The following is a 26678-nucleotide window of genomic DNA, read 5'->3' on the forward strand; positions in this document are numbered from 1 at the left end:
CATCAATGCTCTTAGAAGGGTCCACATCTGTTTTTTATTTTGCTAAAATAGCATCCTCTACCAAAGTGCACTTTTATTTTTATTCGGTTTCGATGGTATTTTACCCCGGAAAAGCTTTCTAGAGCCTTTCCGAATACTTCTGATAAATGTTGGAAATGTGGCAAAGTGAAAGGTTCTTTATTCCATATGTGGTGGAATTGTGATCTAGCCAAAAAATATTGGGTACAAGTATCGCTTTGGTGCCAAAAGATATTAAAATTGAGAATCCCCCATGTACCAGAACTATATTTATTAAATATATGTAAAGTCTCCTTACCTAAAACAACGAAAAAGTTATTACTCCACATTATCACTATAGCAAGGATTTTATACGCTAAATATTGGAAAATGTCCCAAATACCGACTAAAAGGGAATTCATGTTTAAACTGCTCGACGCAGCAGAAATGGATATGCTAACTTACAGGTTGAAATATGGTAATGTAGAAGAGTGCAAGAAAACTTGGTATCTGATGTATGTATGGGCTAAACAATTGGGATTAGAATGGATAGAATATCATTATTTGTATTAGTTTCAGTAAATTCGTTCCATTAGATAATGTATATAGGTTTAATAATGTTTCTTTTTCTTTTTGCTATTTATTTGTTGTTTTTGTTGTTTCTGTTGTTTATTTGTTGTTTATTTGTTCTCTTGTCTTTTGATGTTGTTAATAAAATTTTTAAACCGGGTCCACATCTGTTTAGGAGTTCTAGGTAAATCTGGAGTTTGGATTTCTTCTGGAATTCTAATTGATTTGTAGAATGCAGAGATCAGTTCCCCTAGAGGAAATGGCCAGTGGGGGGCGAACTCTATAACATTGCATTCCTGCTGAACTTACCCATCTTCTTGAACTCAAACTTTCTCAGGAAAAAAACAGATCTCCAGAAATCTTCCAAGATGAAGCTGAAGGTTTTAGGTTTTCACACAGTTTAGCTTTCCACTATGTGGTAATTCTTGGACTGCTATTCCCATCCTACTGAGGTATTCACACCTGCAGGAAGTAGTGATGGCCACAAGTGTAGAAGGCTGTAAGCCTCGGAATAAAAGGGAACATTGGGAGAAGGCCTTGGAGTGACTGAGTGATAAAGCATCTGTATTCAGGACTCCCAGGTTCTGTCTCCAGTTAAAATAATAATGTAGAAGGTGATGTGAAGAGACCCTGGAGCACCACTGCCAGTCTGAGCAGACAATCCTGACCTTGATCGACCAATAACCTGAGGCAGCATAAGCACCTACATGTATTTTCACATGACTGGACATATATTTAGTTTGATACACCCTCAGAGTAATCATTAAAATAAAAAACCTGGGATTAAAGTCCACTCATTAGATGTGAATTAAATTTTGAATAGATCTGCTTTTAATTTATCTCTTATGGTGCAAGTCCAAGAATATTAATAATCAGTAGGATGCTCAGTAGACCTCCTGAGGGTAGCTTTATTACAGACCTTGATGTTTGCAAGATGGGATGAGAAACATATTCCTGCTGCAAAGGGGTTCCTGTTTAAGGATGGACACAAACCACTTCTTTGCAGTTTGGTTTGTGGTTCACGGCTGAACCATGAACGGATAAAGCAAACCGGTCCGGAGCAGTTTGTGACTCCCCAACAGTTTTGATGGGAAGAAGAAAATAGGGGTTTTAATGGCTCTGAGTCACTTGAATCCCTGCTTTCTGCTCCCCATTGCTCTGCAGTTTTTAAAAAGAGCTTATAGGAAAGGCTTAAACAGCTCGGAACCATTTAAACTCCTGCTTTTTGTTCTCATGAACTGCCACAAACCACCACAAAATACTTTAAATTCATGGAAGTCTGTGGCGGCTCTTCAGTTTGCAAACATCACTTTGTGAACCACAAACCAGCCAAAATTTGTAATGAACTTTTCTTTGTGAGCTGGGAAAGTTGGAACATTTGCTGCATTCTATTGGAAGACAGTGGACCAGAGAACAGAAGCACCTGATGGCCCTGTTCCACCGGTAGTTGTCTTCTAAACAACAGAGGAGTGTTAAATCTGTTTAACAACTGCTTGAGTAACTTGGTGCAAGCAGAATATGTTCAGGTGTTAATCACAAATTGACTGCAGGGGCAAATATGATATCTTGGCTACAAAGAGGACTCTTTCTGAACTGCAGCCTTTTGTCTGAGTGAAATAGTGGTAGGGGGCTTGTGCAGTACAGCTTTAGGATTCCTTGTTTATATCAGCTCTAGCATTAGGCAATTGTCAAATAAATGAGACTTTCAGGAGATAACTTTAAAACATGAAGAATAACTACTTGTCTTGACCTTTCTTTAAGCGCCTCCCAAATCCAGCACCAGCTTTTCCCAGAGCACTTTCGACTGGTCCAAGATTGATGATGATGCCAACTGACGGCTTCAACTCAGATGGTATCAAGAAGGTGGGGATGAAGACTATGGATCAAGAAGCAGCGATGGAAGTTTTCATCAAGCTGGATACAGATCAAAATGGCTTCCTTGATAGTAATGACATGAAGTTTATATTCAGGTTCCTTTCGCCTGATTACAGGCTGTTAACTGATATTGATGTCATGATACTCTTGGATGCTGGAGATAGAGATAAAGATGGCAGAATCAATTTTGCTGAATTCAAAGCCTTGTTTTATTAAAGACTTTGAGCGATCAGGACCCTTGGTCCACACTTCACTGTCTGATTCCAACAACTTTCCTCTTCTGTTTCTATTGCTTTGTACTCAACTCTCTTCTCTGCAGGTCTTTAACTCTGTAATTGTGCTGAAAGGCGGGACTTTTGTTGAGAAGAAATGCACAGGAACTCAGCTCTGACTGGCTTGGCATCAGAGGGTGTGGCCTAATATGCAGATGAATTCCTGCTGGGGGTTTTCTACAAAAAAGCCCTGCTGGAACGTAACATTAAAACAATAAAGCTCACATTAATCTAAGCTTCCCCCCAAAAAAAACCTACTTGTGTTTCATTTTGGTATCATATGTTTTTTTCAAAAGCAATGGTTATTATTTAGAACCCTCTGTGCACTGTATGAATAATCAATAATATCCTTCATTGTAACGCATGGTTTCCATGGCTACTATTGCTGCTTGGTTTCTCAAAGAGTCCTCAGCAGATGCATATTGATACAAAAGCAGAATTTGGCAAAGTCAACAGTAAATTTGGACATTGGTTTTAAAGAGTTCAGCTGTCTACAAGTACTAGAGTGGATTGTTTGCCCTTCCCTTTGGACAATCTCTGACAAAATAACCATAAGGAAGGCATTAGATTCTATTGAATGTACCATTTGAATGTACCATTTGATTCACATTGTATGCCAAGGAATCTGGTAGCACTTTTTAAGGTGATGAAGGGAGATCCTCAGAGAATTCAATAAATTCAGTAAATTTTTCATTTGGTTTCTAAATAACTACAACTCTCCTACATTGTTGTGTGGAACAGTGAAGTCATTAGGAGGAAATAATTTATATTCTAGTCTCCTCTCCTTTATGAAACAGTAGTGAGCAAAGGACTTATTATTTCTAAACAGGATTAGTGAAATATAGAATGTATTAGTTCTAAGCAGATTACTAAAATATAGAAAAGCTGGACCCCCATTTGAACAGCTGCAAAAATCGATCACATATGCATAACATTTCACAGCTAAAAGAGTGGTAGGTCGGCTATTACCTTCTAATAAAAGAGGTAATGTCTACACATGATCTATATTTTGGAGCAAAGGAAGAATTAAAAGATTTCTAGACTTAGAAAAGCAATTACATTCAAAGGTCATATGCTATAGGGTATCTGCACTACCTCTGTGACAATCGCATGCTCCATCAGAGTATGGTATCTTAAGATACCTCCCTTGAAAAACTTTAGATGATAAGGCATTAATATGTACAAACATAAAGACACACCTATAGTGAGGAACAGTCAAATATGAGTAGTAATTCTGCCCATACCCCGCCGCGCCGCAACAATGGCCATAGGCGGGGGGGGGGGCGCGGTTGCCTCCTTGAAGGAGGAGGAGACTGCAAGGCTTTCCCGGGCATCCTTTTTGGATTGGGCACTCCAGGTTAGGTCTGGGTTGTCTGAGACGGTGCATTACCTTGACGACTTTCTTTTCATGGGCCCAGCGGGCTTTGGTCAATGCGCCAGATTAATGGAGGCCTTCGTTAGGTTGATGGGGGAACTGGGGGTCCTGTTGGCCCACAAAAAGACTGAGGGCCCATCCTCAGTTTTAAGATTTTTGGGTATCGAATTGAACACCTGTAAGCAAGCGTCATGGCTTCCAGAAGATAAAGTCCTGAGCTTGAAAGTAAGAATTGCATCAGTTAAGGGTCAGAAGAAGGTGTCTTTGCTCGAACTACAGAATCTTCTTGGGCATTTGAATTTTGCATGTAGGGTTGTCGCTCCAGGGAGGGCATTCCTTAGGTGTCTATGCGATGCGATGGGCTCCCTCTGCTTACCTCATCACAGAATGAAGATAACCGGGGGTATGCGCAGGGACCTTGAAGTCTGGGAATGGTTTTTGGAATCGTTCAACGGGATCTCCTTTTGGAGGGAGAACATGCGTATTGAAGCTGACCTCCAGATAAATTCTGACGCAGCTGGCTCCATCGGATTCAGTGTGTTTTTTAGGGGGCATTGGTGCGCCGAAAGGTGGCCCAAGGAATGGTTGGCTGGTCAGCTCCGCAGAGATTTAATGTTCTTAGAATTTTTTCGTATTGTGGTAGCAGTTTTTGGTATTTCAGAAAGAGAGGGGTTTGGCAGTTAAGTCTATAAGGGGGCAGTTGGCGGCAATCGCCTTTGTGAGTAAAGCCCACGGAATGGTGGAATACACCGGTGACTTTAGGGTCTTGACTTTAGGGTCAAGAAGATGTTAGAGGGTCTAAGGGAAAGAGGATCTAAGGCCGACTCCCGTCAACCTATTTCTCCTGCCATGCTTAAGGGGTTGGGTCAGATCTGGTCTAAGGTCTGTGTGTCCCCCTTTGAAGTTGCCTTGTTCCACACAGCAGTGCTAACCACCTTTTTTGGGGCCTTGAGAGTGAGTGAGCTGGTGGCTCGGTCCCATAAGGATCAGTCTAATTGCGCCTTGAGGACCAGTGATATCACTTTCAAAGGGGAGCAGGTGGTGTTCAGGGTTAGACGGTCTAAGACGGATCAAGTTGGCAAGGCGTAGCTGTAATCCTCGGACCGTGTAGCGAGGCCGAGCCCTGAAATACAGAAGGTCGGTAGATGGCATTCTACAGCTTACCGCTCATATGTGTGCCCTTTGCTTTCTCCAGTGTAGGCTTGGTAAACCTTTTCTTAACAAGGTTGATGTGATAGCCCTGTTTGTTCTTGGTAGACTGTTTTTTCCTTCCAGGTTTGGCGGCTCATCAGGAGAGGCTGCGTATCCTCATCTGTGGGCACAGTTTTGTGTTCTGGGTGACCCACTTTGCTCGGAGGTCATCAGTTGGTTCTCAATTGGGCCTCAGTGAGTGGGCCACGGTTGAGTGGCAGGGTCACCGTGGGCTCCATTGGCCCGGCCTACTGCCTCTCTTGTTTCAGGAGCGCCGGACATTTTGGTCATACACTTGGGTAGGAATGACCTTGGATGGATGAAAGGAAAGGCCCTTTCTTTGCAGGCCATTGCTGACCTGTGGGTCATCATGAGGAGGTGACCCAGGGTTTGCGTACTGTGGTCCGCCATTCTGCCGAGGCAGGTGTGGCGTGGGGGCTTGGGACCTAGCTGGCATCAAAAGGGCCAGAAGAAAGGCTACCTTCAAAAAGCAATGGAAGGTGGCTTGGGGATTTTCTTGCCGCACCCAGCAATTCAGGTGAGCTGTGGTGAGCTTTATAGACCCGATGGAGTGCATCTATCCGATGCTGGTAACAGGGCCTTTTTGGGTGAGCTTAGTCAGGGACTTCAGGCTGCTCTGGGCCGCCCTGTGGGGTGCTAATACCTAAGCGGAGGCTTGGCATTTGCGTTGGCAGAATGAGCAAGGGGTTACTGAAGCCCAGGGGAGCACCCAGGGAACTGCACCAGTTAGGTGCAAGTGATCGGCAGGAGCGGCAGATGGGCTCTACGGCTCAATATCGCAGAATGCCGATTGTGTGATCCCTTCCCACAAGACTGGCTCTTCCTGGGTGATTATGCCAGTGTGGGGTAGGATGATATGGCCTGGCTGGCCTGCCATGAGCCAAATCTGTGGCTCATGTCAGGGGTAGGGTGGCTCACTCATACATGGACAAGGAAGGGTCATGGGATGACCCCGGGGCGTGTCCGGCTTCTGATAACCCTTGCCATGCTAGTTACAGTTTGGTTATGTTCAATAAAAGGCCCATTTTTACCAACTTTGTGTTGTCAGTCTCTTCATTCCGACCTTGGGGGGCAATTGGGAAGTCCTCTAGGTGGAAGAATAACAGCAAACTAAGTAAAAATAAGTTTTAGGGGGAAAGCCGTCAAATAAGCTCAAGCTTCAAGAGATGGTTGTCCCAGTTCAGTTTGGAGGGCTACCGCTGCAACACAATTTTGAATTCCAAAGATGGAATATCTGTATTTAAGAAGAATTGAATCCAAGGGCTTCCCTGTTTGCAAATCCAGATATCTGCTCCATGTAAACTTTGAATGGCCACCTTGACATTAAACAGTTTGATGGTGGCTGGAATACACTGAACCTCAGATGAATAAAGGAAATGACAGAAAATATTTGATGCCTCTGTAGCCAAGATTATAACATGAGCAGTTTGCACTTACCAAGTTGATCTCTAGTCAGACCAATCCCCGACGTATTTAAAATAGAGGTCTTCTTCAATATAATTACCATGACTTTTCCACTTGTGATGTACATGAGATTTCCCCCCCAAAAAACAATGATCTGGGATTTCTGATTGTTGATAATTAAATGAAACAATAAAGGGCTCAGCACACATGCCAGACACACTGCATGCTGTAAAGAAATTAAGTTGGAAAGTCTAACCCGCAGAGAATTTGTGCAGTAGAATTAGAATACAGAATCTCAGTCAAAGCCAAGAGTTTCTTGTCAGTAGATGTTAGTTTTACTATGGGACATGATTGGGCACAGGATATGGCATCAAAATCCACTTTCAAATTCATGAAGGCAGCAGCAAGGATTCTTCAACTTTTGGCTGTATATCTATGGATTAAGAATTCTAATGTCAGAAGACGATCATCTTGATCAGCCCACCACCTAACACCAGCCAGCTCCCTTCTCAGGGGTTTTACTAGTTTCCAACCAGCCCATGAGTTGGCAATAATGGGACAGAGCATATCATTTCCTGGCCACTAATTAAAGGATGGTTAGCCTGAAGTTGGATGGGTCTGCTTTGTCTTCCTTCTTATAAACTGGTGTTATGATAGCATGTCTCTAAGTGGTGCCACATTAATTTGTGTGAATGCAGTTGCCCATGGCTTCTTTTGCAGCAGGATCTCCTTTACATATAAGACCACATAACCCTGATGTAGCTCCTCCAAGAGTTTACAGGGCTCTTGGTATAGAGCCTAATATCCCAGAGGATTGGCTTTATCAGGTGTGCGTGGACTAATATGCAAAGGAGTTCCTGCTACAAAAAAGCCCTGCCATTGTCAAGAGATCCTTCTACCATGAGATATTGGCTTTGAAGAGCTTGGGGGGAATTTAATCTGCACTGCATACTTTCCCAGTCTTCATTAGAGAAATTAGAAAACTAATTCAGCTGGTCAAACAGGGGGCTGCTCTTTTCGTGCAGGTAGAGCCAGTATTGGCATTAAAATTACCTACAACGATAAAAGATGTCCCAAGTTATCTGCAGGTCAAATAGTGTCTGTAGTTATAATACGGATCTCAAAGAGGAACAGTTGACTTCTTCACTAGTAGTGGAGGTAAGTAAGCATTTATTAAGACCAATGTTAAACTGTGTCCCCAAGAATTGCTATTGCCTATGGGGGAGATCAGGAAGGCTAACTTCTGGTGCCCCCTCCACCAAACTGATAACATCTCCAAGTCACATAGGGGGCACCCAATTTGGCATCCCAAGAGGGCTGGTACCCTAGGCAATTGCCTAGTTTGCCCTGTGTCTAGGGCCCAGGTCTTCTGAAGAAACACATTCTTTTCCAATAGTTATTTAATTTCTGGGGAGGAACTTTTAGCATTCCATTCGTTCAATATTCTTTATTGGCATGATGTCAAATATGACAAGAAAACAATCCATCCATCACACGGCAAATTGCAAATACATTAAGCACTTCTGGATACTAAATATGAAAAATTTACAACTGTTTCAATTACCAATTGGTTCCAAATTGACCACAGGAAGAGAGTTTTATATTTGTCAGCCTTCAACGTTTGCTCACTCCGACAGGGGTCAATGAGTATGGTGCGCAGGACAGAGTAAAAAGTACAGTTTAAGAATCACATATTCTAAAGTTTCTATCTCTGGACATGCACAAGAGCACAGTCTGTTAGCATAGGGAGTTTTATGGCCTCTTCCAAGAAGTATCGCAGATAATAGCATATTAAACGAATGTGCAAATACCCGCTGCGTTGCCAAGGGACCATTAGGCAGGTGAGATATTCAGCCCTATACCCAGGAGATAAAAAACCCAAACTCAAGGGTGAACATTTGCCTTTAGCAAGGTTTTGAGAACCTTCAATTCAATATCAACCAATATCAATATCTTTGTCTGATCAATAAGAAAGCTGATTTTTCTGAATGCAGGAATATTCAATGAGAGCATATTCTAATGCTGGCCCTTTGGTACTTTTGACACCTTTTGCTCACTCCGACAGGGGTCAATGAGTATGGTGCGCAGGACAGAGTAAAAAGTACAGTTTAAGAATCACATATTCTAAAGTTTCTATCTCTGGACATGCACAAGAGCACAGTCTGTTAGCATAGGGAGTTTTATGGCCTCTTCCAAGAAGTATCGCAGATAATAGCATATTAAACGAATGTGCAAATACCCTCTGCGTTGCCAAGGGACCATTAGGCAGGTGAGATATTCAGCCCTATACCCAGGAGATAAAAAACCCAAACTCAAGGGTGAACATTTGCCTTTAGCAAGGTTTTGAGAACCTTCAATTCAATATCAACCAATCTTTGTCTGATCAATAAGAAAGCTGATTTTTCTGAATGCAGGAATATTCAATGAGAGCATATTCTAATGCTGGCCCTTTGGTACTTTTGACACCTTTTCCAATCATTGGCTGGAATGGTTTGGTGAAAAGAATCATTACAAGATCTAGTACATCCAACTGCAGCACTAGGTTTTTTAACAATTATCTTAGGTTTGAGTGGAAAAGAACAATTTTGTCTAACACCAGAAAAGGCCACATGATCCTATTGAGCATCCACCCCAGAACCACCAGATCCAGACAAAATGTTTGGAGTGGCCTGGTAACTCTGGAGGTGTGTTCACACACATTTTTAATGCAATTTGGCACTAAATTTTAGTATGTTAAATGGAAAAATCCACTTGCAAACAATCATAGTGTGAATACATCTTGTATTTCATCAAGAGGAATTTGAAATTTTTGCTTTGTCAGAAGGACCTTTGTGAGAAAAACACTGTGAATTTGGTGCAGGTTGGATTTTCTTTATTAAAGTACTATTTATTTGTGTTTGGTCTGATTAAGTAATTTATAGATTAAAGGTAAATGTTGTCCCCTGTGCAAGCACCGAGTTGTTACCGATCCATGGTGTGATATCACATCATGACGTTTTCTTGACAGACATTTTTTTTACAGGGTGGTTTGCTATTGCCTTCCTAAGTCATCTACACTTTTTCCCCAGCAAACTGGGTTCTCATTTTACTGACTTCAGAAGGATGGAAGGCTGAGTCAACCTTGAGCCAGCTACCTGAACCCAGCTTCCCCCAGGATCGAACTCAGACAAACTCACTATTGGGAGCAAATTGAAGAAGTTAAAGAAAACTGTCTTTAATCCAGAGGAGCATGTTGTGCCATCTGTACACCAGCTCCATGGCTGTACTGCAAATTTCTGGTCTACATAGCTGATATAGCATTCTTTTGTGAAGGAATAATCATCTCTAGTTTACAGCAAAAGTCGGAAGTTGGTCTGTGATTCTGATGACAAATGTTGTATCACTAACGTTAACATGAATGGAGATTTATATTTCTGATAGTGAATCTTGTATAGCTAGAACTCTTTGATGTTTGTTGCTTTAAATGGAATCTTTTCACCTGTCTTGTAAATATGCATCAAGGATGTATTTTGAATGTTTTGTTATGATTACTTAATGAAATGTTTGGAGAAATTATTAATGATGAATTTAATGAATGATGATGAATTGCAGATTTATACCCCGCCTTCTCTCTGAATCAAAGGCTCAGAGTCGCTTACAATCTCCTATATCTTCTCCCCCCACAACAGACACAACAGGTGGGTGAGGTTGAGAGGGCTATCACAGCAGCTGCCCTTTCAAGGACAAGCTCTGCCAGAGCTGTGGCTGACCCAAGGACATTCCAGCAGGTGCAAGTGGAGGAGTGGGGAATCAAACCCGGTTCTCTCAGATAAGAGTCCACGCACTTAACCACTACACCAAACTGGCTCTCGACAATTAATAAGTTTGTGGTTTCTGTGTTCCAACTTCATAATTAATGTAGAACAGCAGCAAGCAGTTGGGCCTGGGTGAGGCACGCATTTTGGGTGGAATCAAGATGCCTAGTGGCATGTCCATCTTATGCTTTTGTTTTTATCCCAACCAAGCAAGAATCTACATAAACTCTTGTTGGAGCAAGAATCTACATAAACCCAGTCTGACAGCTACAGTATGACAGCTGGTGATCTAGCTGCCAGGCTAGGTCACAGTGACCTGATCAGCAGACCGGCTTGAGCCGGCAGAAGCCAAGTGATGCAATCTGCTGAGTCAGCACGGCCAGGATTGGCTGCTTGGACTATATATGATCTGTGTGTGCATCACACAGGTCTCTCCCTGTGAGATGGTGGTTAGGCGAAGCACTTTGTCCGTGGAGGTGATATTGTATAGACTGCACAAGAGAGCACTTGTTGTGTATATATGTTAATACACCTTTTGGCACTAGTTGCACGTGTCTGCCTGATTTTCTTTCCTGAAGCCCTGTGTCGGGCAAGTCATCTTCCTCACTCTGCTACTCCCGCTCCGACAGGGTTATGGGCCCAGGGCGGTTCCGCTGCGCGGAGGAGAGAGTTGAGAGTTGAGCTGACTGTGAGTTTGGAAAGAGCCGGAGGCGAGGAACGCCGGTGAAGGACACAGAAGCACCACCGTTCTCTGTTTGAGAGCCAGAGGGACGTCGGCAGCCAGCTGTGAGGAGGAGTCGGCACGATGGCTCAGCAACAGCTTGGAGTAGCCGTTGAGAAGCTCACCTCAGCCAACTACGCGGTGTGGAGCCTGAGAATGCAACACTACCTCAAGCGTGAAGGGCAATGGCTGTTCGTGAGTAACCCCCCTGCTGACTTATCTCCTGCCGAGACTGTGTTATCGGATAAGGCACTGGCCAACATAGTGCTATCTATAGGAGATGACCAGCTGGTTTATGTGCGAGGGAAGGACACTCCCAAGGCTGCCTGGGACGCGTTGAGTGCGGTGCATGTTAGCACCACTGCTGGTTCCCTCATGGCCTTGACAAGGAGGATGTTCCGCACCGTTATGCCGGCTGGAGGGTGTGTGAAAGATCACATCAAACGGCTAACGGACTGTTTCGTTGAGCTGGAGGCAAGAGGCAAGACTGTAGCTCCAGACGACAGAGTGTACATTTTGCTGTCGTCGTTGCCACCTGAGTACACTCCCCTGATAACTTCTCTGGAGACGGTGGACGTAGCGACCCTGACCATGGAATACGTCTGTGCCCACCTGCTTGACTTCCAAGAGAGAATTGCGGCCGTGAGCTGTCCGGGGGTGTCGGCCGGGCAGCGTGCTGTTATCGGTGTGTCCGGGAAGACAGCCAAGAATGAGCCAGCTTTTGCTGCTGGCAGGCGTCCGAAGGTGGAGGAAGTGGAGCCGACTGCGTTTGCAGTCCGTCGCTGCTATGGATGCGGGTCGTCGCAGCACCTGCTCCGAGCTTGCCCTGAGAGGGAGAAGAGGCGGGGGCGTGTGCGGCGAGAGCGGAGGACCGCCAGCCCGTGTGAGGAAGCAACCCGGCTGGTCACGTCTGCAGTAGAGAGCACAGGGTCTGCTTGGATTTTAGACTCCGGGGCAACGAGCCATCTCTGCTGCGAGAAGGAGTTGTTGAAAAACATTGACAGTCCTGAGCATAAGTATGTGAGATTGGCTGATGGGACCACTGCCAATTCTGTTTGCTCAGGCAATGTGGAATTTCCTGCACTGAAATGTATGTTGCAAAATGTGTTGTATGTACCCTCACTGCAGTCTAACCTGTTGAGTGTTAGCACACTGTTTGACCAGGGATACCAGGTGAGATTTGAGAAAACCTGCTGCAAAATCCTGGGAGGTGGGGGAAAGTTGCTTGTGACAGGAAAGAGGGAAGGTAAACTGTATGTGATCCAGAGTGATTGTGCCCAGGTGGCTCAGGTGTCGAATGAGCCTGTGCACAATAATTGTATACATTTGCTCCATAGGAGACTTGGGCACTGCGGATTTAGGGCGTTAAAGAAAACCCTGGAGCTTGTGCCTAGTTTGAAAGTAAATCCTTGCAAATGTTACTTGGATTGCCAGGTCTGCAAGAAGACCAAAAGCAAGGCGTGTGCCGTTGCTAAAGAAAGCTCAAGGGAAAGCACACGAGCCCTGGAACTAGTCCATTTAGACGTTATTGGCCCATTGCCAAAGAGTCTGTCGGGGAGGAGATACTGCTTGGTGGCCACCGACGACCACACGAGGTACGCGTGGGTTTTCACCATGGTGCATAAGTCTGAGGTGTATAAGACATTCACCAAGTGGGTCAAAGCAGTGGAGAGACAATTAGGGGTTAATCTCCTAGCTGTACAAACCGACAGAGGGGGGGAATTCTTATCTAACCAGATGAAACGTTGGCTGGAGAACAAGGGCATCGCCCACCGTCTGACGAACCCGGCAACGCCCCGAGAAAATGGGCATGGGGCTGTATTGCAGAATGTGATGTATTGCATGTTAGAGGATGCACAACTGCCAATGACCTATTGGGCAGAAACCATACATGCAGCTGTTTTTTTGCAAAATAGGGTTTGGTGTAATACTGTGAAAAATGTGCCTTACAGGTTACTGTTGAACAAGACCCCAGATTTGAGTTCTTTAAAAGTCTTTGGGTCACGGGCTCGGGTTGGCATCCACTCCACGAGTAGCGGGGAGGGGGATGTCCGGGCAGAGAGCCTAATTTTTCTGGGCTACAAGCCAAGGGCCAGGTGTTATCGTTTCTGCAATAGCAAAAGCAAGATAACACTTAGTAAGAGTGCCCAGTTCAATGAAAAAAGCAGCTGGCCAAGGTTGCACTCCTTGCAGAAACAATTTGTCCTGCTGCCAAGTAGCGATAACGATGTTGGAGCGCAGCCCAGAACTCCAGCCCAGGAGGTGGCACCCAGTGGGGCTGGAGAAGGTGAGCCGAATGCTGGCACAGAGCCTGCTGAGCAGAGTCAGGAGGCAGAGCCTCAAATGCAGGAACTGGAGGTAAAGTGTGAGAGTCAGGAGGTTCAACACCCAATTACAGGGGCAGAGCAACCAGCCCAGGAGGTGGGAACAGAGCAACCCGAAGAAGACAAAGCTGGTCCAAGCACAGGGCCACGGGTGTCTGCCAGGTCCACCAAAGGCCAACGTCCCGCTAGGTACAAGTGTCCCTATGTCACTCTGACTGTCAATCCAGACCCACCCGGATTTGAGGAAATGTTAAAAGAAAAGGCTAAGAAATGGAAAGCCTGGGTGGCAGAGTGCGAGGCAAGGGAGAAGGAGGCTGAAGCCAAGCGTCTGAAAGAGCTGGCTGAACAGGAACACGATGATGTGTTTTACAATCATGATGAGTTCCTGAACGAATTCCGGAAAGGGTTCCGAGCTACGTAAATATGAACTGTAATGTTGCTGGTGGACATGTATGTAAACTGTGTAAAGTGTTTTGGTGCACTGGGTTTAAATAGATTAGGAGGTGTGTTGGAGCAAGAATCTACATAAACCCAGTCTGACAGCTACAGTATGACAGCTGGTGATCTAGCTGCCAGGCTAGGTCACAGTGACCTGATCAGCAGACCGGCTTGAGCCGGCAGAAGCCAAGTGATGCAATCTGCTGAGTCAGCACGGCCAGGATTGGCTGCTTGGACTATATATGATCTGTGTGTGCATCACACAGGTCTCTCCCTGTGAGATGGTGGTTAGGCGAAGCACTTTGTCCGTGGAGGTGATATTGTATAGACTGCACAAGAGAGCACTTGTTGTGTATATATGTTAATACACCTTTTGGCACTAGTTGCACGTGTCTGCCTGATTTTCTTTCCTGAAGCCCTGTGTCGGGCAAGTCATCTTCCTCACTCTGCTACTCCCGCTCCGACAGGATGCCATTGCAATTTTTACATTCACTAATAGATAACTTCACGGTAGTTTCTGGTCTAAATATTAACCTAACAGAAACCTGTTCGATGCCACTGAACTTAGATAAGCAAACGGATATGTACCTGAAGTCACATACTCAATGTAATTGGTGTAGGGATCATATGTCATATCTTGACATTAAATAACCTGCCAATCCTGTAAACCTACTAAAGTATAATCACGACATCATGTTCAAAAACCTACAAGCTCAATTACGTACTTGGCATAAACTCCACCTTTCTTGTCAGGACAGACTAGATCTGGTTAAAACTTTTGTTGTGCCAAAATTCATCTTTCTTTTTAGAGCCATCCCCATTACAGTTAATAATGCCCATATTCACCTGTGGCACAAAGCTTTACTTGTTTGTTTGTTTAGGGGTTTTTTTGCTTTTCAGCATCACAGAGTCAACCAATCAACTTGTGCCAACTGTTACTTGAAGGAGACATAAGTTTTCATAATATACAAAATTATCATCAGGCTGTACCTCTATCTAATATAGTGAAAATACTTACACTATCTCAGTCCTTAGATTAGATTAGCATGCTAGATTTTGATACTTCTTCAAGTGATCCACTAGAAACTATTTGGCACTCAACTGCTGAGTGTTCCCCTTCATTGGAAAATAACTCCATTTTTATGGCTTGTCTCTCTGTATGGGACAAATTACAATCAAAATTAGTGCCAGTAATTTTGAGGCATCAAACTTTTTTGAGACAAAAATGGATTGCTCCTGGATGTAACCTCACTAGATATCTTCCTTGGCAGAAAAAATGTATAGTGACACTCAATGATTTATTGCATAGCAATACCCTCATGACAAAAGACCTCTTAGAAACTAAACTAGGAAGAAATATTCCATGGTACCAGTATCGTCAAATCCAGCATATGTGCTCCACAATTGCCCTGACCAAACTGGTGAAAACACCACCAACTGTGTTTGCCCAAATTAAATACTGCTCTAATATGAAAAAAAAAGCATGCTCAATGTAACAATTTTTGGCATTCATAACTGTTTTAAATATCTGTATTAAACTCTTTCTTTTTGTCTCTATCATTCTTTTCCTTCTGAACATGCTGATCACAGCCTCCTCAATGGATAAAAGATTTTTTATCCTCTCACTTCCTGTGGAAACATGAAAGTTAATTCACATGTTCTCAGGGACCATGGTGATAGCATTGCTGCAAAACAGGAGGAGGATGAAAGAAAGGCACCTGTCCTCAAGGAGAGAACCAGCCTTTCTGACATTTCCATTTACAAAATGAGAGTTTATTTTTAACACATGATGGGTGATAACAAATGAGCATTTTAAGCCACCCCAGGGATGGGAGGCAGGCAGATCAAAAAAGCATGTGCACACATGCACATCTGCCGGCCCTCCTCGTCCCAACCTTGAGTCGCCCCCAGCTTCCCAGGAGCGGGCTCGAAAAGTCACCACTTTCAAAGTGGTGCCTTTTTGCTGGTGTGCCTCCATGAAGCCTCCTTAGCCATCTTGAAGGCTGGGAAGCACCCGGAGAGCACCCAGGGAGCTGCTGACAGGGTGTATGAGCACTCCAGACACTCCCTGAAGTGCATGCTGCCCATCCCTCTTCCGAGCACCATTGAGAAGCTCCCGGGCACTCTATTTCTGGCCAGCTCTCTTCCAGGGTGGCTTGAGGCCACCCTGAGCCAGCCATCTGATATCAGCTAATGTGTTCTAGTTAAAAAGCTTAGTTGCAGCTGGTATCCTTCAACGTGATTGGGATCCATATTCTGTTCATCTGAGCAGTCAAGCTCTGCCCAGGCATAACATCTCCTGCTGGCTTTTCCAAGAGAGCTAAAATTAAGTGATTCCTCTTTACTTAGCATACATGGTAGTGTAGTTAAAGCAGATGACAGATAAATTCAAAAAGTGTATTATCTAATGAAATCGATCATTGTTAAGTAGGTAACATTTTTAGTTGTTTTTATTCAGTATTATATTTGTGCAGCACTAACAATTCCCAGACCCTGGGAGACACTGATACCCTGAAAGGATATAAGATATGAAGACAATGCTCCTCCCTTCTCTGGCACCCTCAAATATGGCTATTCTGCCTAGTGAACAAGAATGGTAGTGAGCCTGCCAGCCTTTCAATATGTTGAAAAAGAGCTTCTAGGAATCAAGCCTCATCATCACATGAATATTCAAATAAATCTGAGGTTCATATGAGATGATGGATTCATAGTCTAGGGATTCAAAACCATAGGCTCAGTCTGGAACCAAAATAATACAACAAATAGAACTGAGGTGGGATTTCCTAGTATTTCGTGAAGGAAAAAAAAACAGAGGAAAAAAGGGAGAGAAAAAAAGAGTCAGGAGAACAAAATGTTAAATGACTTCAGGTATGGAAATGGTGTTCATTTGTTGTAATGATTTGCTATGTGTGTATCATCAGCAAGAATATAGCCTTTGTTCTGCGTTTCAGTGGTCTACTTAATATTGTGAGCTGCCTAGGGCACAATTTATAAATCATGATGTAACTTGATGGAATTTTCTTCTGTTTTTCTTAGTTAGGAAGATAATAATCTACGCATACACATATAACAATTAACACTACTTTATATCATGTTCTATAGTAAATCATTTTCTTCAATAAATAGCAAAGTGATTTACATCTTTTGACTTCTCTACAGCTTTAAGCATTACCAATTTATATAACACACTCAGTTTTTATGACTTTTCCTAGGGACAACCTGTTGACTCTGTATGCCTAGCAAAGACTAAAGAGGCAGTTGTAATTCAGTTGAGGTCAAATAATTGATCTCAGTTGAGAACATACATTGCATTGTTTAATAAAAATACTTCTGGAACCAAGGGGAATGCTAGTGAGAGCCAGTGCGGTGTAGTGTTTAAGAGAAGTTAAGAGCTGTGGACTCTAATCTGGAGAACCAAGTTTGATTTCTCACTCCCCCTCCACAGGAAGCCTGCTGGGCAATCTTGGATCAGTTTCCAATCAGATCATTTTCCTCTCAGAGCAGTTCTCTCAAGAGTAGCTCTCTCAGAGTTCTCTCACCCCACCTATCTCACAGGGTGTCTTTTGTGGGGAGAAGAAGGGAAAGAGATTGTAAGCCACATTGAGACTCCAAATGAAAGGCAGAGTCTAGTCCCAAATACTTGATATCAATGGAGAACACATATCACATTGAATAAGAGAAATACTCCTAGAACAAAGGGGAATAAATGAAAGGTTATCACATTAATCGTCATTTCTCAGCAGTCTTGTGCTCTTTGATTAGATTGAATTCAACAGAAAAACTCTCACCCTCCCAGTTGTCTGCCCATCACCTCTCACTAAGTGGTGGGAAATGCCTAGGAAAGGGGAGGGGGGCACTGATACATAAACATGATGTCACTTTCCATGAACCCAGAACTGAAGTCATCATGTCCAGTGATGCTTTAGCATCTGCCGAAAACTCTGTCATTAAAGCCTCATCCTGAGCCAGTGATATCCTTTCTGGGATGTGCCAAAAGTGATGTCATGACCAGTGTTCCCTCTATAATGAATTAATGTGAGCTAACTCACAGTTTTTTAGCCCCTGCCGAATACATTTCTGTCTTTGCTTAGAAAAGATGGCCCCCAAAGGAAACTAATATATGCAGTAGTTCACAACTTTAATTCCAGTTCTTGACCCCCAGCAATCTCTTGCCAGTTGCCAGCCATGGGATGATGCCACCATAAGTGACAAAAATGTATATTCTTGGCAGCAAAACCAAGAGTTTCCCAGGGATTTTTTAAATATACAAATCCTTGCTTTTCTTGCATGATTATGGACCCCATTGTATTGTATTGGCACTTAGAGAGGATTTTCATAAAACTACAGATGAACTAAAAAGGATGAACCCTTGGTAAAAAGATATAGATGAAAATAAAATACATCAACATCTTGGCATAATGAGTAGCATGGGGTAATCCTCCAATTAACACTGCTGAATTAGAACCAGGGCTTTTTTGCAGCAGGAACTCCTTTACATATTAGGCCACACACCCCTGACGTAGCCAATCCTCCAAGAGCTTACAGAGCTTTTAATACAGGGCCTGTGGTTGTTTTTTTGGAGGAGGAATTCCTTTGCATATTAAGCCATACACCCCTGATGTAGCAAATCCTCCTGGAGCTTACAGTAGGCCCTGTACAAAGAGCTCTGTAAGTTCTTGGAGGATTGGCTACATCAGGGATATATGGCCCAATATGCAAAGGAGCTCCTGCTACAAAAAAATTAAAAAGTCCTGATTATAACAGACCTCTGTTTTACAAAAGGCCAATCAAATAGTGAAGGGACAGCAGTGTCCATTCTTTAGCATTCTTGGCATAATTGAGTGTAAAGCTGTGCCTGTTATTTTGAAACACCTAACCCTTTATGATAATTTATGAACAATGACTTTGGTGGGGGAAACTCCCATCAAGTTACTTTTGACTTATGGTCACTCCATAGGCTTTGCAAGGCAACATAAGTAAAGAGGGAGTTGCTATTGCTTGCCTCTATGTCAGGGTAAGCCCTAGACTATCTGGCACCTAGGCAAACCTTACTTCTGGCACCCCCGCACACACTGATAACATCACTGAGTCACATGGGGGAACCCAATTTGACACACCCAGAAGTCTGGCACCCTATGCCAAGTTTGCCTACTGGTAGGGACGGTCCTGCTCTATGTAGGAAATCTGGACTTCTTTGGTAGTTTCCCATCCAAGTACTAATCAGCGATGAAGGAGAGGGTGAAGGAAGTTGACCCTGATAAGATTAGCGGTTGGCCCTGTTTAGATTAGAGGTTGACCATGATTAGATTCTAAACTCTTGATGAGACTGGGATGGCCTGAGCCATCCAGTCAAGCCCCCTCTCCCCCAATTCACCAGACATACACAAATAATAATGAAACATCAACTAGGTCTTCTCAAGGGCTGGAATCTGAAAGCAAATCTAACTGAATTTAGTGAACTTACTTCTGAGCAGACCTGGAAGACATGCGTAGTAGAAATATTGGTTTGGTTCCCTGTGTACCCTGAATATCCATAGTGGTCTGTGACCCTCTCATTCTTTAGTCCTCCTCTTGTTCTGGAGACCTCAAGGATCACCTAGATTTGCCTAGATGATGAGTTGGCCCTACATTAAAATATTGGAATATTTTCAGAGGGTTTAATCCATGCTTCTGTCTCACATACTGAGCATCTCAGTGAATCAGCTTCCCAAAGGTGTTGTTGCAGGGGTCACTCTTCTACTACAATGGTGAAATGAAAACTCTTTCCTTCTGGATTACCTGTACTCTGATGGTAATTTTTTTAACTAGGCTGTTGTTCCTAAATTTTCTACCTTCCTGAGTAGCAGATACCTTGAAGTAGCAAACCCTACATCATCATGGAAAGGTTGAAGAAAGTTCAGGAATAGTTCATTTTTAAGGGGGGAGGGAGAGAGAGAGAGTCACCATACTCTCCATCTTCTAGTTCAAGATGCATTTCATAATCATATCAAAAGACATGCATAAGTAGATATCTTAGGAAAAACAAAGCAGAAACAACAAAAACTCAAACATTAACAGTATCTCTTGTCAGTTAAAGGAAAGGAAAGGAAAGGTCCCTTGTGCAAGCACCAGTCGTTCCCAACTCTGGGGCTATGTTGCTTTCACAACATTTTCACGGCAGACTTTTTACGAGGTGGTTTGCCATTGCCTTCCCTAGTTATTTACACTTTCCCCCAGCAAGCTGGGTACTCATTTTACCGACCTCGAAAGGATGGAAGGCTGAGTCAATCTCGAGCCGGCTACCTGAAAACCCAGCTTCCACCGGGGATCGAACTCAGGTCATGAACAGAGTTTAGGACTGCAGTACTGCAGCTTTAACACTCTGTACCACAGGGCTCTTTGCCAGTTGAAAGCTCTTAGTTAAAAGCCTAGTGAAAAATGGAGTAATTTTTTTTTTGTTTGATTCCTAAAACATTTGAGGTTAGGTTTGAAAATACCTATTTTTTTTTAAAAAAAAAAGTTTAAATAGAAGTCTAGTGGTACCTCCTCAATTTTGCTGAAACAGATTAGCACACCTCTAAATCTGCTGGCAAAAAGTCCTTGCATGTGCTACCACAACGGGCATACAGCTTACATGTGAAGCTGCCTTCAGGTCTTTTTTTTAGTAGGCTTAGAGTTCTTTTTACAGCTTTTTTTTTAGCAGGAACTCTTTTGCCTATTAGTCCACACACACCTGTTCGTACAGGGCCTACTGTAAGCTCCAAGAGGATGGGCTACGTCAGGGGTGTGTGTCCTAATATGCAAAGCAATTCCTCCTACAAAAAAAAAAGAATCCCCCCCCCCTTGCTTATACTGAATCAGAGCATTGGCCAACAAGGTCAGTGTTGTCTACTCAGACTGTCAACAACTCTCCAGGATCTCTTGAGGAGATGCTTTCTACCGCTTGTTGACTGGTCTTTTGGACTGGAGAGTTCAAGGATTGAATTTGAGTTTGAGGATTGAATTGAGAGCTAGTTTGCTGTAGTGGTGAAATGTGTGGACTCTTATCTGGGAGAACCGGGTTTGATTCCCCACTCCTCCACTTGCACCTGCTGGAATGGCCTTGGGTCAGCCATAGCTCTCGCAGGAGTTGTCCTTGAAAGGGCAGCTGCTGTTAGAGCCCTCTCAGCCCCACCCACCGAACAGGGTGTCTGTTGTGGGGGGAGAAGATATAGGAGATTGTAAGCTGCTCTGAGTCTCTGATTTAGGGAGAAGGGCGGGGTATAAACTGCAGTTCTTCTTCTTCTTACCCAAATGACCTTAGGGTTGTAAGGTCCAACTCAGGAAATCTCTAGAGACTTTGGCTATGGAGTCAGAAGTAAGCTCTGATGAGCATGATGGAACTTCAAAAGGAGTTCTGGCCATCACATTTAAAGGGACTGTGGTCCTTTGAAAAACCTTCCTTCCATTGGAGTATGAGTATGAGGGCAGCTCCTTTTGGGGCTCATAGAATTGGACCGCGTAGTCCAAATTTTTAAAACTTGGAGGCGGAGGCTAAGAGCATCATCAGATGCTATGCTGAAAAGGTTGGTGCCTCTACCTCAGCAAATACACACACACACACACACACCCCTGAGCTACATATACCTAAAGATTGATACCCAGTGGACATTTTGTGCCACTACCCAATTTCGGATATTACTAAATGGGGGGGGGGGACCTCCAAACCAGGGAATCTCTTGGCCTTAATTGGTGTTTGGCAAACAATGTATTTGAACCAGTGAAGCTGCATAACTTTCCCATGGGTTGTGAATGCAATGTTTCAGTCATGTAAAAATGCCTATTGTGTTTCTCTCTCTCGGCTTGACTTCGCGAACGAAGATTTAAGAAGGGTGCAGTAGTCCACGTCTGCTGCAAGTTCGCTGGTGGCTGACAAGACCAATGCGGGACAGGCAGATCCAGCCACAGTGGCTGCAGGGAAAAGTCTGATTTGGGGTTGGTGCTGTAGCAGTGCGATTCTTCCTCAATCTTCTTTTGTCCTCAAGACCAGCTATGCATGCGTTCTCAAAGGAAGAGACAGCCTGGTGCATGGTGTGCCTCCATGCTTTGCGATCTGAGGCTAGGTCAGACCACTGGTGATGGTTGATGCGACAGGTGCCAAGGGATTTCTTCAAGGAGTCCTTGTACCTCTTCTTTGGTGCCCCTCTATTCCGATGGCCGGTGGAAAGTTCGCCATACAGAGCAATCTTGGGAAGGCGGTGGTTTTCCATCCTAGAAATATGCCCTGCCCAGCGCAGCTGTGTCTTCAACAGCAGTGCTTCGATGCTTGTAACCTCCGCCCTCTTGAGGACTTCAGTGTTGGTCACAAAGTCACTCCAGTGGATGTTGAGGATGGTGCGAAGGCAGCACTGATGAAAGCGCTCAAGGAGTCGCAGGTGATGACGGTATAAAACCCACGATTCAGAGCCGTAGATGAGGGTTGTCATCACAACCGCTTTGTAAACATTGATCTTTGTGCCTTTTTTCAGATGCTTGTTGCTCCACACTCTTTTGTGCAGTTGGCCAAATGCACGATTTGCCTTTGCCAGCCTGTTGTCAATCTCCTTGTCGATCTTGGCATCTGAGGAGATGATGCACCCCAGGTAGCTGAACTGCTGGACTGTCTTCAGAACTGATTCACCCACAGTGATGCAGGGAGGGTGATAATCTTCCTGGGGTGCAGGCTGGTGGAGAACTTCTGTCTTCTTCAGACTAACTTCTAGGCCGAATAGCTTGGCATCCTCTGCAAAGCAGGACGTCATATGCTGCAGAGCTGATACCGAGTGGGAGACGAGTGCAGCATCATCAGCAAATAGTAGCTCTCGGATGAGTTTTTCCATTATCTTGGAGTGAGCCTTTAGTTGCCTCAGGTTGAACAGGCTGCCATCAGTGCAATAGCGGATGTAGACACCATCGTCATCATCTAGATCTACTGCGGCTCTTTGAAGCATCATGCTAAAGAAGATCGTAAAGAGAGTTGGCGCGAGAACGCAGCCTTGCTTTACACCTGTGCCTATTGGGAAGGGCTCCGAAAGGTCGTTGTAGTGTCTGACTTGGCCTCACTGGTCTTCATGTAGCTGGATGATCATGCTGAGGAACCTTGTGGGACATCCTAAACGTTCCAAGATTTGCCACAGGCCTTTCCTGCTAACGGTATCGAAAGCTTTGGTAAGGTCGACAAACGTCACATATAGACCCTTGTTCTGTTCCCTGCATTTCTCTTGGAGCTGCCTGAGAACAAATACCATGTCGGTGGTGCTCCTGTTAGCTCTGAAGCCGCACTGGCTCTCTGGGAGGAGTTCTTCTGCAATGGTGGGCACCAGTCTGTTCAGGAGTATTCTGGCAAGGATTTTGCCTGCGATGGAGAGCAGGGTTATCCCCCGGTAGTTGGAGCAGTCTGACTTTTCTCCTTTGTTCTTGTGTAGAGTGATGATGATTGCAATGCGAAAGTCCTGTGGTAGTTTGCCTTCTTCCCAGCAGGTGACAAGTACTTTGTGAAGTGTGCTATGTAGTACTGTGCCCCCATGCTTCCAGATCTCTGGTGGGATTCCATCAACTCCCTCTGCCTTGCCACTTTTCAGTTGCTTGATGGCTTTAACAGTCTCTTCTAGGGTGGGGATCTCATCCAACTCTGTTTTCACTGGTTGAAGTGGGGTGACCTCTAAAAAACTAGAAAAGAGAACTAATACAAAGGGGTGTTATTGGATTAAAATTGTATTGACTATGGACTCACGTAGGATGAAGCAGGTAAGGGAAATTCAGGTAAGGTAAGGGAATGAGTTAGTTGTACTGCCTTTTGTGGAAATTAATCTTTGGCATTGTTGGATTTAAAAGAGGGAAGAGAAGTTCCAAAAGTCAGAACTTTGCACCTTGGGGATCATTTTCCCAGACAAGTTTCTGGCCAGTATTTGATGACACACATTCCATATGATTGTAGAACCTATTTTGATCCTATTTTTGAGCAAATGCGTGGATTGATTTTACTGTATATTGTTTTTAATGTTCAATGTGGTACTTAAAAGTTGTTAGCCACTCTGGGTCCATAAAGGGAGGAGAAGATATAAATTTGGTAAAATCAAATAAATAAATAAGTTTGCCGATCAGGTAACAGTCTAGAGGAGTGACTCTTTGAGATGTTGAAAAAAAAGGCTACCTGCATCACTTTGTCCAAGATACCATCCAAGGTCTTCAGAAACAGTCTTTCACAAAACCTTCTTCCTGGTCTTTTTAAACTGGAATTCCTGGGGATCAAACCTGGGAACTTTTGCATGCAAAACAGAGGCTTTTCCACTGAGCCATCACTGCTTCTCATATGAAATGCTTTATCTCTTGTGGCTTAGTGATATACTTGTTGAGCTAAGGGTGGTCTTATCCAGTGAGCAACAGGGACAGCTGAATTCCATACTTAGGGAGCAACCACTCGCACTTTGTTCCCTCAAGGGGTGGGAGGAAGAAGAGCAGGATTCTGGCACTGCTTGCACCCGTCCCACATGGGGTTCTGACAGCTGGCTTCTGATGGCACCATTGGCTCCCAATCAACTCCCAATGGAGTGAGGACTATACTTGCTTAGCCTTGATGGAGAGGTGGTAGTGGTGATGTCAGTGATTCTGAGGCCGCATCTTGAACATTTAGGCAGGGCCCCAGAACCTCTGGGTATGCTGACCCCTAGATCTCTTGATACGTGGCACAAGAAAATTAAGGTGGGAAGGGAGATTTCCTTCATAGCCAACTGAGATTGAATATTGTACCATAATTTAAGACTTAAGTTGTCACTGATTTGATACATTGTTTTCCACATTACATGACGTTCTGAGAAGTTAGGAAAGAAAAACAAAGGAGGAGGAAACCCACTTTTTTCTGAGAAGTTAACCTTTCCTTGTTAACAAAGGGTCTGTCTTCTTCACAATGCAAGTATTACATGTGGGCCAAATGAACAATGAATTTATGGCCAGACTCAGGGTATAAATACAGCACCTGATGGACCCCAGTCTTCACATCAGTGACTTCACACTTGAAAGGCCACCAAGAGAACCCAAGATGAAACGTCTGGTTCCTGCTATCATTCTTCTTGTCTTTCTCCTTTGCCAAAATGGCAAGGGACAACAGGTAAGGCTACCTCTTCCTCTTTTAATTGTGTCATGTTTCATTAACATTTTTCTAAGATCTTCAGTGAGCTTTTGTTGTGTCTTGCATTTCAGTCCAGAAGTTACTGCGCAGCAAACACTACAGAGGTGACCAGAGGAAGTCCACTGGTCTCTGGATGTAGTGCGCGAAACTACTCCACCAATTAAGATCTGTGGTGGGAAGTTTAACTGGCCGGGATTGGACCTGGCCAGACTGGAGGGTGTTCCGGGTTTTGTATATATAGCGGGACACGGACCGCGTTTCGCTCTCTTGTGATTTTTCTAAGATCTTCCGTGAGCTTTGATGGCAGAAATGCAAAATTTCTAGGAATCCCAAATTCTTCTTCAGGTAATATAGAATCTAAGAAGAAACTTATGGGGAGCGGCTACATCCATTCCTAATGTTTCTTTCCCTCTCCCCCTTCCCTCTCGTCCTCACCCCTCCCCTTCTGTTAACCTTCCACACTTCTCTTTCTTTCCCTCCCTTTCTCTGTCAGTCTCCCCCCTCTATTCTCTCTCTGCCCTTTTCTGACACTCTCCTCACTCTTTCTCACACTCCACTCATCATTCAGTCTATCCCCCTCTCTTTTAACTCCACCTTTCTCCATCAGTATTCACTTCCATTATCAATCAATAAATCAATAAACCCACACTCTGCTTTTCACTCTACATCTACCAGTCAGCCTACCCTCTCTCTCCTTTGCTCCCACCTCTTCTCCTTCAATGTCCCTCTCCCCTTTTCTGACAATCCCCCCCAGACTTTTCATCCAGATTCCTCAAGGTTATTCCATTCCCCCACTTATCTATCACTTTCTCCCTTACACCAGCCCTTTTCTTGGTCTCTCCCTCTTCCCATGTTGAACCTTTGCTCTCTTTCTGCCCCAATCAATCTCACTTTCTTTCTCCCTCAGTTTACCAGCAACCTGGGTGCTCCTCCCCACAGCAATAGCAGTGGCTCTCCTGTCCATCTGCCCACTTCCCCCAACAGAGATAATGGTGGCCCTCCCAGCCATCCACCCACACCAAGAGTTGTGGCTTTCTTGACAATCTCTTCTCAGCAATGGCAGTTGACTGTTCCACGTGCTCACTAATTCCCCCTACAGCAATGGTGGCGGCAGCTGTCCAGGCCTTGTTCCCACTTCCCCCCAGAAATGGCAGTGGTGAAGTACTATCTGGCCTTTTGAGCACAGAGGCTGATGAGCAAAGGCAAGGCTAGTGGCAGCTATGTTTCCGCAATGAGTGTGTGTGTGTTTAAAAAAAAAAAAAAATTCCTTTCCCAGGAAATGTTTAGATTTTTCTGAAAACCTGGGGAGACGTCTCAGGAAAACCTCCGCTTTGCCCTGATCCATAGATTTAAGTATCATCAGAACAGAGCAGAGTTGGCTTTTAGGTATTTAGATAATTGCTGAACTCTCTGTGTTTTGTTTTCTTTACTATTTAAAGAATAGTAGCATCAAGCATCTAGTTTAATTTTATTTAATGCCTCAAATCTTTGTTATTAATAATTGTAAGTATTATTAATTTAATTTAATTTAATGCCTTGATTTATGCCTTGAATTATTAAAGTTGATACCA

This window comes from Heteronotia binoei, chromosome 17 (assembly GCF_032191835.1).
Source record: "Heteronotia binoei isolate CCM8104 ecotype False Entrance Well chromosome 17, APGP_CSIRO_Hbin_v1, whole genome shotgun sequence".
Classification (NCBI taxonomy): domain Eukaryota; kingdom Metazoa; phylum Chordata; class Lepidosauria; order Squamata; family Gekkonidae; genus Heteronotia; species Heteronotia binoei.